The 14,663-nt window shown below is 29.4% G+C and overlaps 1 protein-coding gene across 4 annotated transcripts in view; it reads left to right on the top strand.

The window, feature by feature from the left end:
* Positions 1-14,663, top strand: part of Mp (Multiplexin) — a 908,252-nt gene that overhangs the window by 159,253 nt on the left and 734,336 nt on the right. Inside the window, exon 1 of one of the 4 annotated variants that reach the window (XM_067052622.1) lies at positions 8,405-8,496. The exons of 2 other annotated variants lie outside the window; for them this stretch is intronic. The gene's annotated coding sequence lies outside the window, so the exon portion shown is untranslated. Of the gene's footprint in view, positions 1-8,404; positions 8,497-14,663 lie in introns of those variants that run through there. One more of the 4 variants, XM_067052624.1, reaches the window with a different exon arrangement.

Here is a 14,663-nt window from a genome sequence, read left to right as displayed (position 1 = left end):
TATATATATATATATATATATATACACCCAAAATGGTTATTGGCTTCCATGGATAATATTGATTCAGTTATAATAGTCTGAACTCTTAAGGACATCATTCATTACCTCTCCAGTATTTCTCTCGACGTTTTTGGTTATACTTCTGCTAGTTCAGACTCACTCATTTTTTCTTCATTCCTATCTACCCACCCATGAATTTTTCCTTGCTGATACTGTACTTCCAAGATAAACGCCTTTTAATTTAGTTACTCCTGCTCCGTAGCCAAGTGGGCTCTTAGGATCTTTTATCAATTTTCGATCCTAGAATCAGATATGTTTGTTTAAAATGGAATTGATCAGCTTAAGGAACACAATTCTCCCTAGTTTATGTGTCAGTTTATTTTATAAAATAAATAGTTCGATTAGAAATGAAATTTAGAACATTTTGAAATCGATATGGTACTTAAGCCAAAACTTTTTTTTTTTTTAATATAAGAAGATGGTCAGGGTTGCTGCCAAAAAAAGAACAAATAGTTTATAACTATTTTATTTTTATTTTTCCCGTATTGTTTTTGTTTTATGTACATCTCCTGTACTTTTTAACTGTATATTTTACGTATTTTTTTAAATTTTTACTCTTGTCATTGTTACTTATTTTTTATTCTTATCATTGTTTATTCAAGTTTATTTTATATTGATACTATTTCATGCGTTCCTTCCTTTTATTTATATGTAATTTCTTATCACTTTATTTTTACATAATATTTATCCTACCTTAAATTACCTTATTGTAGCAATGTTCTCAGTTTTTTCTATCTTTTTAGCCCTGATGAAGCATGGCAAAGTGGGGCGAAACGTCGGACATTAAAATAGTTATAAACTATTTGTTCTTTTTTTGACCGCAACCCTAACCTCTTCTTATATTTAAATTTTTACGGTCAACTATCTATACATATATATATATATATATATTTTTAAAGCTGATTAAAGGAAATATCTAGGTAGGGAAATAATACCAACGAATTTTGGACATTTTCTGACTTAGAATACTTTTACCACTCAGGGTATATTATTTTCAAATTTTCTTTTTGAATGACAAGCACACATGGCAGCCAACTCGGATACAATGTAGTTATGCTTCACCTTTCCATTTATTACTGGCCGTAAAAGCGATTCTGGAGGTCTTTTTCACCATGCATGGTCGACTTCCTGCAAAGTCCCCTCCAGCATATTGTGCTCCTGGCCCTCATCTGTATTCAAGAGTTTTTAACAAAACCTGTAGGGTATGAGAGAAAATAACTCTACCGATATCTTTACTTCTTGTAAAATATGGAGGCTGAGTTGATGAAGGTAGATACATTTATTCAGTTTGAATAACAATTTATGTTATCAGTTGGAACTATTAAAGATTATTTCGTCCGCTATATTAAAAAAAATATTCCTCCTATAATAATTTTTTTTCAATGTTGCCTAATTTTTAGCTTAGTAAAGGAACTAAATTTTCATGAACGGTTTTTATCCATGTTTTGAGCACCCAGTTTCTACTCTGCCTACAACAAAGAATTGTAGATGGCAATGAAAACCTGAAATGTTTAGAGGTGGAAGTTAATTTTGTTTGGTAATCGTGATTACAAAGTTTGATTATTGCAAATAACAAACCAAGTAAATTGATAGAGATCCACTATGTCGAGGTATTGTATCACTCTCTGTGATTACAGCCTATCGATTTTTTATTCATTTTTTTATTTGGGTTATTCTCTAATTTCGATGCTATTTCAGTTATAGTGCTCTTAAGGAATAATAAACTGTTGAGGTGGTTGTGTTAGATCTGAATCCAATTGATTCTATAGTAGAAGGCCTCGGCAATGCATGCTCGAATAGGTTAGTAGATGAATAGATGGGCTGAGTCTTACGGCTCCCAGCCATAAGTCATCTAAGGATGGTAACTTCATTCTACAGGGTACTGTTCCTGTTGACACGAAGGAAGAATTCAAGTCCGGACTGGGTGTCAGCCGTCGGGCTTTGCAGGAAGGTAACATCGTTCTACCGAGTGCTATTACTGTAGATAGGTATTTGAATTCGGACTGGTGCCAGCTACCGGGCCTTACAAAAAGATTAAAGGTGTAGAGGAGGTGACCAGCAGGAAACAAGCGTAAAATTAGACATATTTTATCAAAAAAATGGTTGGAAGTTACTGGAATTTACTGTATTTGCTAATTGCTATCTCAAGAAGGTACTTTTTTTTCCGATGCCTCTAAAAAGGAAAACATTAAATTAATAGGTTGCATTACGTGTGGTTACATAATTCAAATTGAATATTACTTTTTTGTACCAATGGTACTTGAAAGTATACCGTGAAATACTTATATTGTTGTTTTTTATTATTTTTATATTTCTTATTATATGAATTCTACTATAAAATATCTGGAATTGAAAAAAAAATCATAACCTCTGATTATACCAAGAATATGAAGGCCGGTGAGAGGCACCGTTTGTAAGAACTTAATTTTCTGTGATTCAGTATATTCTTTTGGTAAACTTTATTTATTTTATTAAACAACTGTCATATTGTTCAGCATCTTTTAAAGAACTAGTATAAACCATAGTTTGAATTTTAAGTCGAACACGCTAATAAATTAAAACAGTTTAAAATGGAAACAATCCATTTTAATTTTCGAAGAACTTTGGCACCTAAAAACATCGAATTTGGAAAATATGTTCATTGTGTTAATTTTAGCATTTATGAGTTTAGGTGGAAATAATGTAATAAAAAATAATTATTGACAAAATTTCATTTATGTTATTTAGTATAATTTTGACTCGCTTAACAGCGAGAGATTAGTATTCTAGTGAGGGAGGTATAGTATCTTATAGATCTCGAAATGCATGAATTGTTGCCATAGGCGAACGGAAAATAAAAATTATACATAGTTTCCTTAATATTTTATTGTATAAAGCATGTAGTAGAATATATGAATATTTTTAAATTTATCAATTGTACCTCTATACCTCTACAGCTCATGAAAGGTCAGGGGTGCAGTATTTTGTAAGAAATTACTGTTATTAAATCAATGGTTGCGCAAGGAGGCGATTCACGCTCGATCACCAGATTTCTACCTAATTAAGAAAAAATTAATTGCTATAACCGTATTCGAGCTCAATGACAGTGCCTTACCAATGAGCCACCCCCCTCTCCCCTTATTTTACAACTTTATTTAAATTAAAATTTACAAATGTATTAGATAATAATACATATAGCAAAGGTGATGTGATTGATATTACAATAGAATGATATAGTCTTGTGGAGCATCTACCCGCTGCTTAGATTTGCAATATATACAATTTTGAGTGGTTTATTCTGTGAATAAATAAATACATGATTATATCAGATTACTGTTTTTTTTATTAATTCCTAATTATTATTGACACAGGAAATCTACAATCATTTTTAATTATTATTCAACACAAATGATGTTTTTAATTACTAAAAAGAAATAAAGTAGATTTTATTTATTTACATGCTAATTGCTAAAGTATAATAATAATAAAAAATAGCAATTACTTGCGATATTCATAAAAAGAGGAAAGAAATCATGACGTGTAATATTGAATATATTCTCTTATATAATATATGGAAATAAATTTAATTTCTGTGGACGGTAATTAGTGTTTCCGGCACTGACTAAAACCGTTATATCATTAAAAATAACAAATTACACCTTAAATTAACAAATTAAAAAAGAAAAAAAAAAGTTAAGTTTATCGATTATTTTTTCTAAACATTGACTATCACTAGTTCTATCAATTCAAGCATTTTTAAAAACTTATTTCATACGTTTACACATCTGTTTTCCCCCCATTCTATGAAGAAAATCAGAATATTTATGGCTATAGACAATTAAAGGAAAAACATTTCTTGCCTTTACATAGCCAATGTATTTGACTTCTGATTTTTTTTTTTTAATCACCAATGCTCCTTTCTCATTCGCCTTATGTAAGCATGTGGAAAATATTTTCAAATATTTATTGTTAACATTTAGCTATTATTTATTGATTATTTAAAATCTATTAATCTATTTATTAATCTATTGTATAGTACCTCTACCATGATGGTGGGGGAGATAAAAGGTTTCTGGGTAGAACCATTTTTCACGAAGACTTTGAAAGGGATTTGAATTTCCGATGACATGTTCAAAATTTTAGAATCTATCTCAGCAAAATGCGTTTTTTTCCGTCATAATATATATATTTTTTTAAATTATAAACAAAATAATTTTTGGCATCGATTTAGTGAAAATTTCATGCTGGTCAATATTTTTAAAGCATACAATAAAAATTAATAAAAGCTATCTTAATATATTTTACATTTTATAAAATTTGAGCACTGATAGACCTGTTAACATTTAATAGTTTTCTGTTAGTTTTTAAAAGTAAATTTAAGAAAATCATAATGGTATGGTACAAGGATGTAGAGGAACTACCCATTGGTAGCACTCTAAAAACATTTTTACAATATAAGGTCTCGATGCCATCTTCTTTTCAAACGCCTTGCAGGATTATCCTTAATAAAAGAGGAAGCAAGATTAGAAACTAATGAGTTTGAGTGGTTAGGGAGTTTTTAATGGATGGATTGATTTCTGGTTCGGCTAGATCGGTTACAAATGGAACATTAAGGTCTTTGTGGATGATTTTATTTGTGACAAAGTAGGGGGCATTTAGGATTTTACGCAGGATTTTGGATTGTAAAGATTGGATACGAGAGGAATGCGAAGGTTTAATGGAGCCCCAACGCCGTATGTCCAGATAGGCCTTATAATTGTCATGTAAATCAGTATTTTTGTAATGAATTGGAAGTTTGGACCGTTTGTCTAGTAAGTGCTGTAATAGTCGAAATCGTGCAGTTTCGTGTCTTTTCAGTCTTGTGTGAGGATACGAGGTTAGTCGTTTGTCCAGATTTAGTCCAAGGTAGCGGGTCTGTTCAACAGGGGTAAGGGCAACATTATTGAAGTATACTGTATGGCAGTCAGTAGGTTATGCCAAAACATAAAAGCGCATTTTGCTATTTTATATTTTTCTAAATAAATCAAATCATTTATTTTAGGTATGGGATGAAGTGAGTTAGACCCAAATTACACCTAACGCATACATTTTCCCTTATATCTCCTCTAATATGAGCTCTAGCTTATGGGGAAATATAGATATAATTTAACTGAGGCTCCACTCTCTTTATAGGTTGTAATAAAATGATAAATAATCGTTTAGCTCAAAATATGTTTTAGTATATTTCTTTTCCTCATCATTAACTAAAAAATAGAGCAATTGTTAGTATTTCCTTGTGCTGGAGTGTAATTAAGGAAGAATTGAAGTATCTGAATCTCTAATTAAGTCAACAAGGAGGAATGAGTATTAGCTATAGATAGGGAGACTACGTCGAGTACCGGGGAACGAGATGTCCGCTTGAAGTGGCAATTGAAAAGTACTTTACCCTGTTCAAACAGAACGTCCACGCACTAACTGGTCTCTGCCGGTCTGAGAACTGCTACAGTAGTATTAGTCAGTTTAACCTTCTTCGAAATACGAAATAAAAAAAAAAATACTAAATTTATTTATATTAATCAATGCATATTTAAAAAAAAAATATGAATGCATTTCACTTTGCAGTTACAATTACCCAGCAAAGGCCACTGCCTTTTGCATTAGGAAGTAGCCTCTGGTCTCACATCTTGCACTATGGTGGGAGTTTACCGGTAGCTGTGGTAAGTGGAACACTTAGGGCCGCGGTTCCCAAAGTGCCGTGGCGCCCTGGGGTGTCCCGAGCGTATTCCAGGGATGCTGCAAGCAATTGTCTTTGAATGTTTAAAAAATATTTCTCTAAAGTACCTCAACTTCTTTTTTTCTGATTATACCATGTATGTGTAATTTATATATGTCCGATTACGGATTGATAAGTATGCTGTGTGAGATAGCAACCTAATGTATTTAGGCAGCATAGATAAATAAAGTATTTCTCTCTCTCTCTCTGAAGAAAAACATTTCTCATCTTCAGCAATAATAATCAACAGAAAGTAAAAAATAATTACGAATGGATTTTCTGATTACAATAAGGAGACAACAGAAAAAATTCAGATATCATATTTCGTTATCTTTTGTTAAATTGTTTATTCTTGGCATGAATAAAATTTATAGAGTTATTTCCTGCTCAAGAAACGTTTAAACATGAATTTTTAGTGCAACAGAAAAAAAAGGTTGTTCGTAGGTTTCGCCTTCCCTGCTCTTTTTGGATGTTTTTTTTTCTTGTTTTGAAAATCAAAAAAACAGCAATAACTTTAACAGAGGCCCACTAATCTACTAAGAATATGTAGAGTGGTAAGTTAAAGTTGTATGATGCGCGCATGGCACCAGATATTTTTAATTTAAGTATCAATATTGAGAATCGATATTTCTCCATGAAATTCCCTTTCTTTTGATATCTCATTTGTTAGAACCCATCGTTCCTGAGAGCCGGAATAAGTTACTACTGTACGATATCAAGACGTTTATGGAGGTTGTAATGAAAAAATTAATAAAATGCTCCACTCCCACCTTTAAAGGCCGAACACGTAGGTAATGAAAAATAATGAGAATATATTTTCTAAGGCTTCTTCTGACTTATTGTCAAAAACGGACAAACGATTGCTTAATTACATTCACCTTTAATTGGCAGGGGTTGTCCTAATGAAGAAATACGGCATCATTGTTAAAAGGGAATTCTATTGAGATATCAGAGGAATTCGTTCAATCGTTATTTCTTCAATTTAGCTTTGAATATTCTGAGGAAGCAAGGCGATCGAGTCACCGCGGTGAATATTACGTTTTTATTTCACTAGTTTCAAGGTGCGCCTTATCAACTTGTAAAACGTTTATAGATTTTCCGTCAAGAATCCTTTGAGGTATTGAACTCGTTTCCTTCTACTGAATTGCCCATTATTTCTTTTTTGAACCAATATAATAAGAAAAAGTTGTAATATATCAATCAATTTCCTTATTTTGTAATTATTATTATTAAATGTTTGAATTATTTTCTTTAATCAATCATAAAGGATCAGAGGGTAGATTCTTATGTAAAAGCGCATTAGTCTAGTTACTAAAGGAAAAGAATAATTTTCTAACAAGTGGAAAGACCTAGAAGAATAGCTGTAATGGTTCATATTTTTTTTGTTACATAATTACAATTAAAATTTTCATTGGGATGAAAGGTAAACATTTTGAATCGCATATTTATTATATATTAATACTCTATATTTTTAATTAAATGTAAGACCCCACGATCCATGGGATCCCCAAACTCATATGATTAATAATGTTACAAGTAGACCAATCAGTGACCAGTTTTGGCCATTTTTCAAACCAATAAAACAGCCTGTTGTAAGTTTTTGTTCACATTTGCAGTTTTTTTAAAAAAGTAATGACACTCTTTTTTTTATTATTATTATTATTATTTTATTTTGTACAAGTGTAATTCTATATGAATTAAGAAAAAATGAGTCTCTTGACCAATACCATCTTTACCCCATGGATCCACTGGGCTTCTTTATTCATATGATCCATAAATTAAAATGAATTGAGAAAAAAAAATTGAATATAATTGCTTACAGAAAACAATTTATGATTGATGTTGATAGAAACTAATGTGCTTACATGATGATATTTTTAAGAAGTAATTCAAGATGTTTTTTTTAAATGTGTTTATTTAAAAATTATACAAAAAATTGATCCATTCAACAATTAAAAACACATAGACAATGGAACAACATTCATCTGTTGAAGTCTGTGTGCAATTTTAAGTAAAAACATATAAATGACAAAATTAAAAAAATATATATATGCTTTAAAACTAATGCTGTTAACCAGTCATTAATTTAAAATAACAAAGCAACAAAGTAATAGTAAAAAATTTTGGTATGACATTAATCCTTCAAATACTAACCTATTAAGCTTAATTTTACATCGATAAAATAATTTCTCAATATATTTCGGAGTGACTACAACTAGTATCTATTATTGCATATAATTAAAAAATAGTGAAAATTCATTTCATTTACCATTCAATTTTTTTATTATTGATAATCTTGCATATATTTTATTATTATTGAATATTGTGTTTTTTCCCTTTTCTAGTTTATTTTTTTGCACATTGTCTCTAAACTATTTGTTTAATGGCGACTTTTGTCCAATTTCTAATATATATAGGTGATAATATGTTTATATTATCTTAATACAACTATGCAATTTTGTATTTATGTTAATTACATTACGTTATTAAATTTTTATCTTATAAAATTTTATTGATAGTGATGTATATACATATATATTGTTCCCAAACTGACCTAGGTTTGGAGCGCGGCCGCTCCTGAGTACATTGGCGCATGGAGTTGAGGCCCGCTAGCTCTCAGTCAAAGCCCGGCACTCGCGCTGTTCGTGTCTCTTCTATAACGTGTACTGTTCACGCTCGTTTAAAACACACGTAATATTCAAAACGTAAGTTTATCATTCAATTCGTTCATTCATTTCACTGATTAAAAATTTTTTGATGGGCGTCACTCGCTGCAGAAATTGAAAAAAAAAAAAAAAAAATTCATCCCTCAATGATACATAAAAAAATACAGTTTATAATTTACTTTTCAAAAAAATTCAAGAAAATTTATTTGTTTTTTGATTTATTATTTATGTTATGAATTATATATTTTTTTTTAATCTCACACTTTGTAAACCCTACTAATTCAAACCTTTTAATTTTTTTGCACGTCGGTAATACTTACGATCTCTTGTTTGGATACTAACATTCCTGCATCTATTTTAATGTTATTATATACAAAATTATTATACATATACTTAAAGTTCTATAATAAGTATATTATACTTAAAGTTCCTAAATAAAATTTTCATTGTATTTTAAATTTATTAAATTAAAAAATTGAAGTGCTCCCGAGGAGGATTTCCTTCATAAGATATTTTTTATGATTTTTTAAAATATTACATTTACCAAGTTGTTCACTTTCAATAAATTCATAAATTCCATTATTTTTTTTTTACGTTATTATTTTTTTCTTTTATAATAGTTAATAACAATTACATTGTTGGCCTCAAGATAAATACGAAGGAATATTAAAAAGAATAATTGTTAACATGTATCACATAGTTGATTTAACATGATCTATGGATACATACTTTGTCGTTTGCATTTTTGACAGAAAAACTAAAAAAAATAAATAAAAGAAAAAATATATCCTATCTATGTCATGGAGAATGAAACCCAATTTACATGCCAAAAAATACACTCTACTCTTAAATACATTTTTACTTTTTTTCTCTCTTTATTGATAATTTTTTAATTATTTTTTTTTTTAAAACTATCAACAAACAAAATACAAAATCAGCAATATTTTGTGTCTTATGTCTTGTTATAATTCGATATTAACAGTTGTGATATGGAAATTATTTAATTACCTTCATCAAATATATAATTTCATGCCTGTCTCTATTCTTCAGTTACATAAATAAAATATTGGTTAAGTTAAAAAAAAATCATAAAATTTTATTTCTTTCCTTTTATGTAGCTACGATTTTTCCTCTTAGGATATTAATAATTACATTCCCATATACAGATGAAACAAATAATTGATATTATACAAAAAGAATAGTTGAGGAGTATTATGTCAAAATCCACCATTTCTACTTATAAACAGTAAAGAACTGTTATTTTTTTTTTTTTGACAAATTCAAATTCCATAACGAGAACATCTTCAGTTTATTTAAAAATCCAAATTTCCCTGTCGAATAAATACTACTAATCAATATTTGCAGTAATAATTTAACTTCTTAACTTAATCTACATCAGATGCTCTCTTAAGCTTTTTTTATTTTAATGTTCCAAAATATGACGACTTTTAACTGACTCAATTTTAATTTTTTTTTTTTAGGTGTATCATATAGTTATTTTAAATATGAATCTGTAAATTTCAGACTGGAACATATGCAATTTCAATTCCTAAGGTATAAGACTAATGAAAGAAAAGCAAACTTCAACGATATTATTTTTATTCAAAATAACTTTGCTTCAATCCGGTTGCTTCAATACATTTCTCTCAATGCCCAACGATGTTTTTCAGTACATTCATCAAAGAAACCCATTGGCTTTGAATAAATAAACTCCAGAAATGAAAATTTTATCTCGTTTTCATTTTGGAATACTTTATTTATAAAAATGTATTAAGAGCTCTAATAAACAGTGAGTTTGGGACAAATCAGGTGTATATATTGGAAGTTGTAGAACTTTAATTTTCAAATCGCCTAATGCAAAGCTTTCGTCAGTTAACTTTAAAAAAATTCCTTAGTCAACTGTCTTCTATCCAACTGATTATATATTTTTTAATTGCTCGACGCTTTTAAAAAACGGAGTAAAATTATTATTTATTGTGTTTCTTGGAACAAGCTCCAAACTTTTCTTCTAGCAAGGAATTGAAATTGTTATTGGATGGTGTAAGAAATGTTGCTTATTTCGAATAAAAATAATATTGTTAAAATAATTATTTTTTTCTTCCATTTTCCTCATACCTTATGAACTGATATTTCATTTAATTCGATCCAATAAAACTCTTTCCCCTATTCAAGATGGAAAATTAAATTAAATTTTATTTTTAGAAAAATAGTTCAGTAAATCGCATAAGATATTTTAAGGTATGTTTTATCATTTTAAAATTCTTTAATATTTTTACATTAAATTATATAGTTAAGTTACATTAGAATAGAATTTTCTCTTCAGGCAAGAATTTCTAATAATTAAACTCTTGGACTTATTTAATATTCTAATTTTTAATTACATTCGATTTTAAATAGCTGTGTTTTGATCAACATTTCTAAAATTTAGTTATGTCATTATCGGTGATATTGAGTAAAGCGGAATTCCCTCTTAACCACTTTATGACTTTGAACATTGAACATTTTACCATCCATATATTTTTTATTAATAACAATTAATTTCTTATAGTATCATACAGTCTTATTGCTCCAAATTTCGCTGAGTAGCGTGAAGGTTCTACTAAATATTTTTATTTCATTTATGTTTCTGTCATTCAGTTTGTAAAGAAAAATTTTAATTATTAAATTATACTATCATTATGTACAAAATAACCATTTAAAGCATAACTTTTTTAAAATAATGCATTAGATATAATTTTTTTTTGATACTTTTTATTTATTGATAGATATTACAATCTGCCACACAGTTGTGGGAAATAGGTAATGGTGATGAATTATCACATTCATACTAAAATAAAATAAAATAAGAATAAAAATAAATAAATAAATGAAAAAAAAGTCCATAAAAATAAATAAAATTTTTCTTAAAATATATACAAACAGAAGGTGCATTAAATATAAAGCTGAATAATAAAGTCTTCTAGAATCAAGCTCTTGGAATACTAGCTTCTTAAGGAATCTAAATTCTTTGAGAATATTCAGGGATTTCTTTTCTGCCATAAAAAAGTGCCATCATTCAATAATTTATTACGTCAGTTAGACTTTAAGTTTCAAAGTCAACAAGTTGAATTAAGGAATAGGCCTCCAATCTCCTTCTAGGCACAGTTTTACTTTCTTTCTTCTTTTTTTTCTCAGTTTTTGTTTTTTATACCAACATAAAAAAGAAAATTATTCCGTGGCTTTTATCGCCTTTTAACAGTTGTTATTTTAAGTGTGATTTTGTGGCCTGTCATAACTCCAACTTAAAACGTTTCCGGAGTTGTTGAAAGCGCCCTCGTTCCCTCTCCCTTTTCCTCCTCCAGTTGGAATCGTACTAAAAATAATTATATCGCATATCCTTGATTAAAGAGAGAGAAATGGGCAACCCTTATTCCACTTCGGAGCATCTCTTATGATGAATGTCTTATGTGTTCCTACTCCGCACAAGTTGATGAAGAATTTATGTATCCTTAAGCATTCGCTTTGTTACAAGCTACAAGCTAAGATTAAAGTGCGAGGAGGAGCTCAACGGACCGACTTACTTCTTCTCTCTGAATTAATTGTTTACTGTAATAAAATGTAGAAAAAAAAGTACAACAAAAACAAGAACAATTTTAATTTGTAGGAAGTGGTCGACGTTACTTTGCAGTGCGCTAGCATGCGGTGTATTAATTTTAAATTTTAATCAGACCAACGGAATGGTTAAAACTTTAATCAAAAATATTGTTACATTAGGTTACCGGATTGGCTTTATGGTAATAGTTAAGTCAATTTTTAAGTTTCTAAATGATTTCTTGCATCTGTCAAATTAAGAATTGATAATTAGCGAATTTGTATTTCTCACTTTACTTTCTAGTGGCATCACATTATGATAATGTATTTTAATTTTTTATTGGATGGTTATAATTTTTTTGAAGTGTCTTTTGAATTTATGAACTAGGAGGCGTATTATGGTGAATTAATACGTTGTTACCTGTCTCAATAAATATTAAGATATTTATTTCATGAATTCTTTTCCGAACAGATCACATAATTTTTTTTTATTATTATTTAATAAATGATTTTCGTTCTTCTAAATGGTTTCTTCTTTTTTTTTTAATTAATAAATCTTTTTCATTTCTAAACTAGAATTAATATTACGATGCTTGGTTATTACATGTTATCTGTATGGTTATTACAACAGCAAGTTTTTTAACAATTGATGATGGGAGTGAGAAATCTCGTGCGAAAGACACCCCACTTTTATGATTATAGAAGAGTCATAAATAATAAAGAAAAACTATAAAATAATAATAATAATAATTGATTATCAAGGTTGGTATTCATTTGCCTTGTACATTTCCATTCACAGAACGTTGTTGAAACTCAAACTAATAACATGCTGGTTGATATAACCTTCCTACCTGTAATTTAATTATGTTATTATATAAACTTAAAAATAGTTTATTATTCTGGGACTAGGTTCCTTTAGAAAAATTATAAGGTTACACTAAATATTGGCATAAAACAGTGGGGCCGCACTTAATTACAACTTATATTATAATTAATTATATTAATATTTTTTTTATATATAAGAAACAGCCCCAAAAGAAACAAACCAATGGCGAATGCCACAAAGTGGGAGGAATGTCTTAAATGCTTCGTACATGGTCGAAAGAGGCAAAGAATTTTTTTTTAAAGTCTTAGAGTTCTAGCATCGATTCATTGACTCTTGTGAATAAGGCAATGCCGGAAAATTAAAGTTACATCGAGTGATAATATCACCCTGTAGGAGGCAAATATACTTGAATCATCAAAATCATATTTTTTATTTTAATTGTATCTTCAAGATTCACTTATTTGGGACTTAAAGTCTTAGGAACCATCACATTACCTTTCAGTTGACTGATTTTGTGTTGTTTATTTTTATTTTATTTTGTAGTGTAAACAATAGAACACAAGCTAATTCTGACATCCTCTGCGTAAAAGTTTAAAACATGTTACTTGGACTTACTTTGCTGTATCAAACAATTTGATTAAACGTGCTTAAAGACTTTATTATCAGAATAAATCCCCGAGAAAAATTTCTTAAAGATTTTTTTTTATTACATGAATTTTATCGAAAACAAATTTCCAGCTATTAACCAAGCGATGCCGAAGAAAATAGCCAATGAAAAACGTATAGACAAATAGTCCTTTTGAAATTCTCTGTTTTCAATAGACATCTTTCGCTGTCATCTCGAAGCGGGCTCCACATTCCTTCCTTCCATCTTAGGAAGAGGATCATAAATTAGAGCCTTTGTCTCAAGTTATTGGTTTTCCTTCTAATATCCTCCGGATAGCACTGAGGGATGATACTCGGAATAATCTTGGATCGGATAACTTTGAATATTAGTTTTTCTCCATTGACCTCCTATATTGCTTCGTTAAGGTTATGAAAATGCTTCAAAGGAGGGGGCGGGCGGGTCGGGTTCTTCTTGATGAGTTCCGGTTTCTTCGGAGAATTTCCGTTAATTATTGTATAGCGTTTTGGTTCGATTAATTAGCACCACAATGTTTCACTGGTTCAAACCATTAATCAAGGAGGCTTATAGAATCGCCCCGAGTATCTTTTGTCATTGGAGTCTATTATGATAAGGCGCATAGTTGGGAATATTACGGCTTAAAATGTTGACAATATTGAGTATATGACATTATTATAATATATTTGAAATAGTGTTATAAATTGCGAGTCTATGTTTGAAGAGCATGGGTGATTTTCGGATATAATTAGCATTAAGCTGAAAAAATTTAGTTCTCTTACTTCGAAAGTTTTTATATTATTTTTAACCTTTCTTGACTGCCATCTAGACCATCTTCCTAAAATCAATTATAAAACTATCTTTTTATTTTATATACGTGACTTTTTTTTTTATCAAAAACCCTATCAGCAACCCTACACGCCTGATGTTCAGTCTGTCACTCTCCTATACATGTAATCTTAATCTCAACTGTACTATTTGTTGAATATAGTCGGAAATAAACGGGATGGCATGTAACTAAGCAGTGGGAGAACTAATGATAAATATACTTACAAAAACGTCTCAAAGTATACTGACACTTCGAATATACCTGAGAAACTTCATGATTCTTGTTTATTATAGCTGTATGTTTTTATTGAGATATGTTTTCTTAGTATGACAGGTATTTTACCCTGGTTACTTTTTTTT

Source organism: Halyomorpha halys, unplaced genomic scaffold (assembly GCF_000696795.3).
Source record: "Halyomorpha halys isolate HHAL.00 unplaced genomic scaffold, Hhal_1.1 Scaffold226.1, whole genome shotgun sequence".
Taxonomy (NCBI): domain Eukaryota; kingdom Metazoa; phylum Arthropoda; class Insecta; order Hemiptera; family Pentatomidae; genus Halyomorpha; species Halyomorpha halys.
This window is presented reverse-complemented; position numbering and strand designations above follow the sequence as displayed.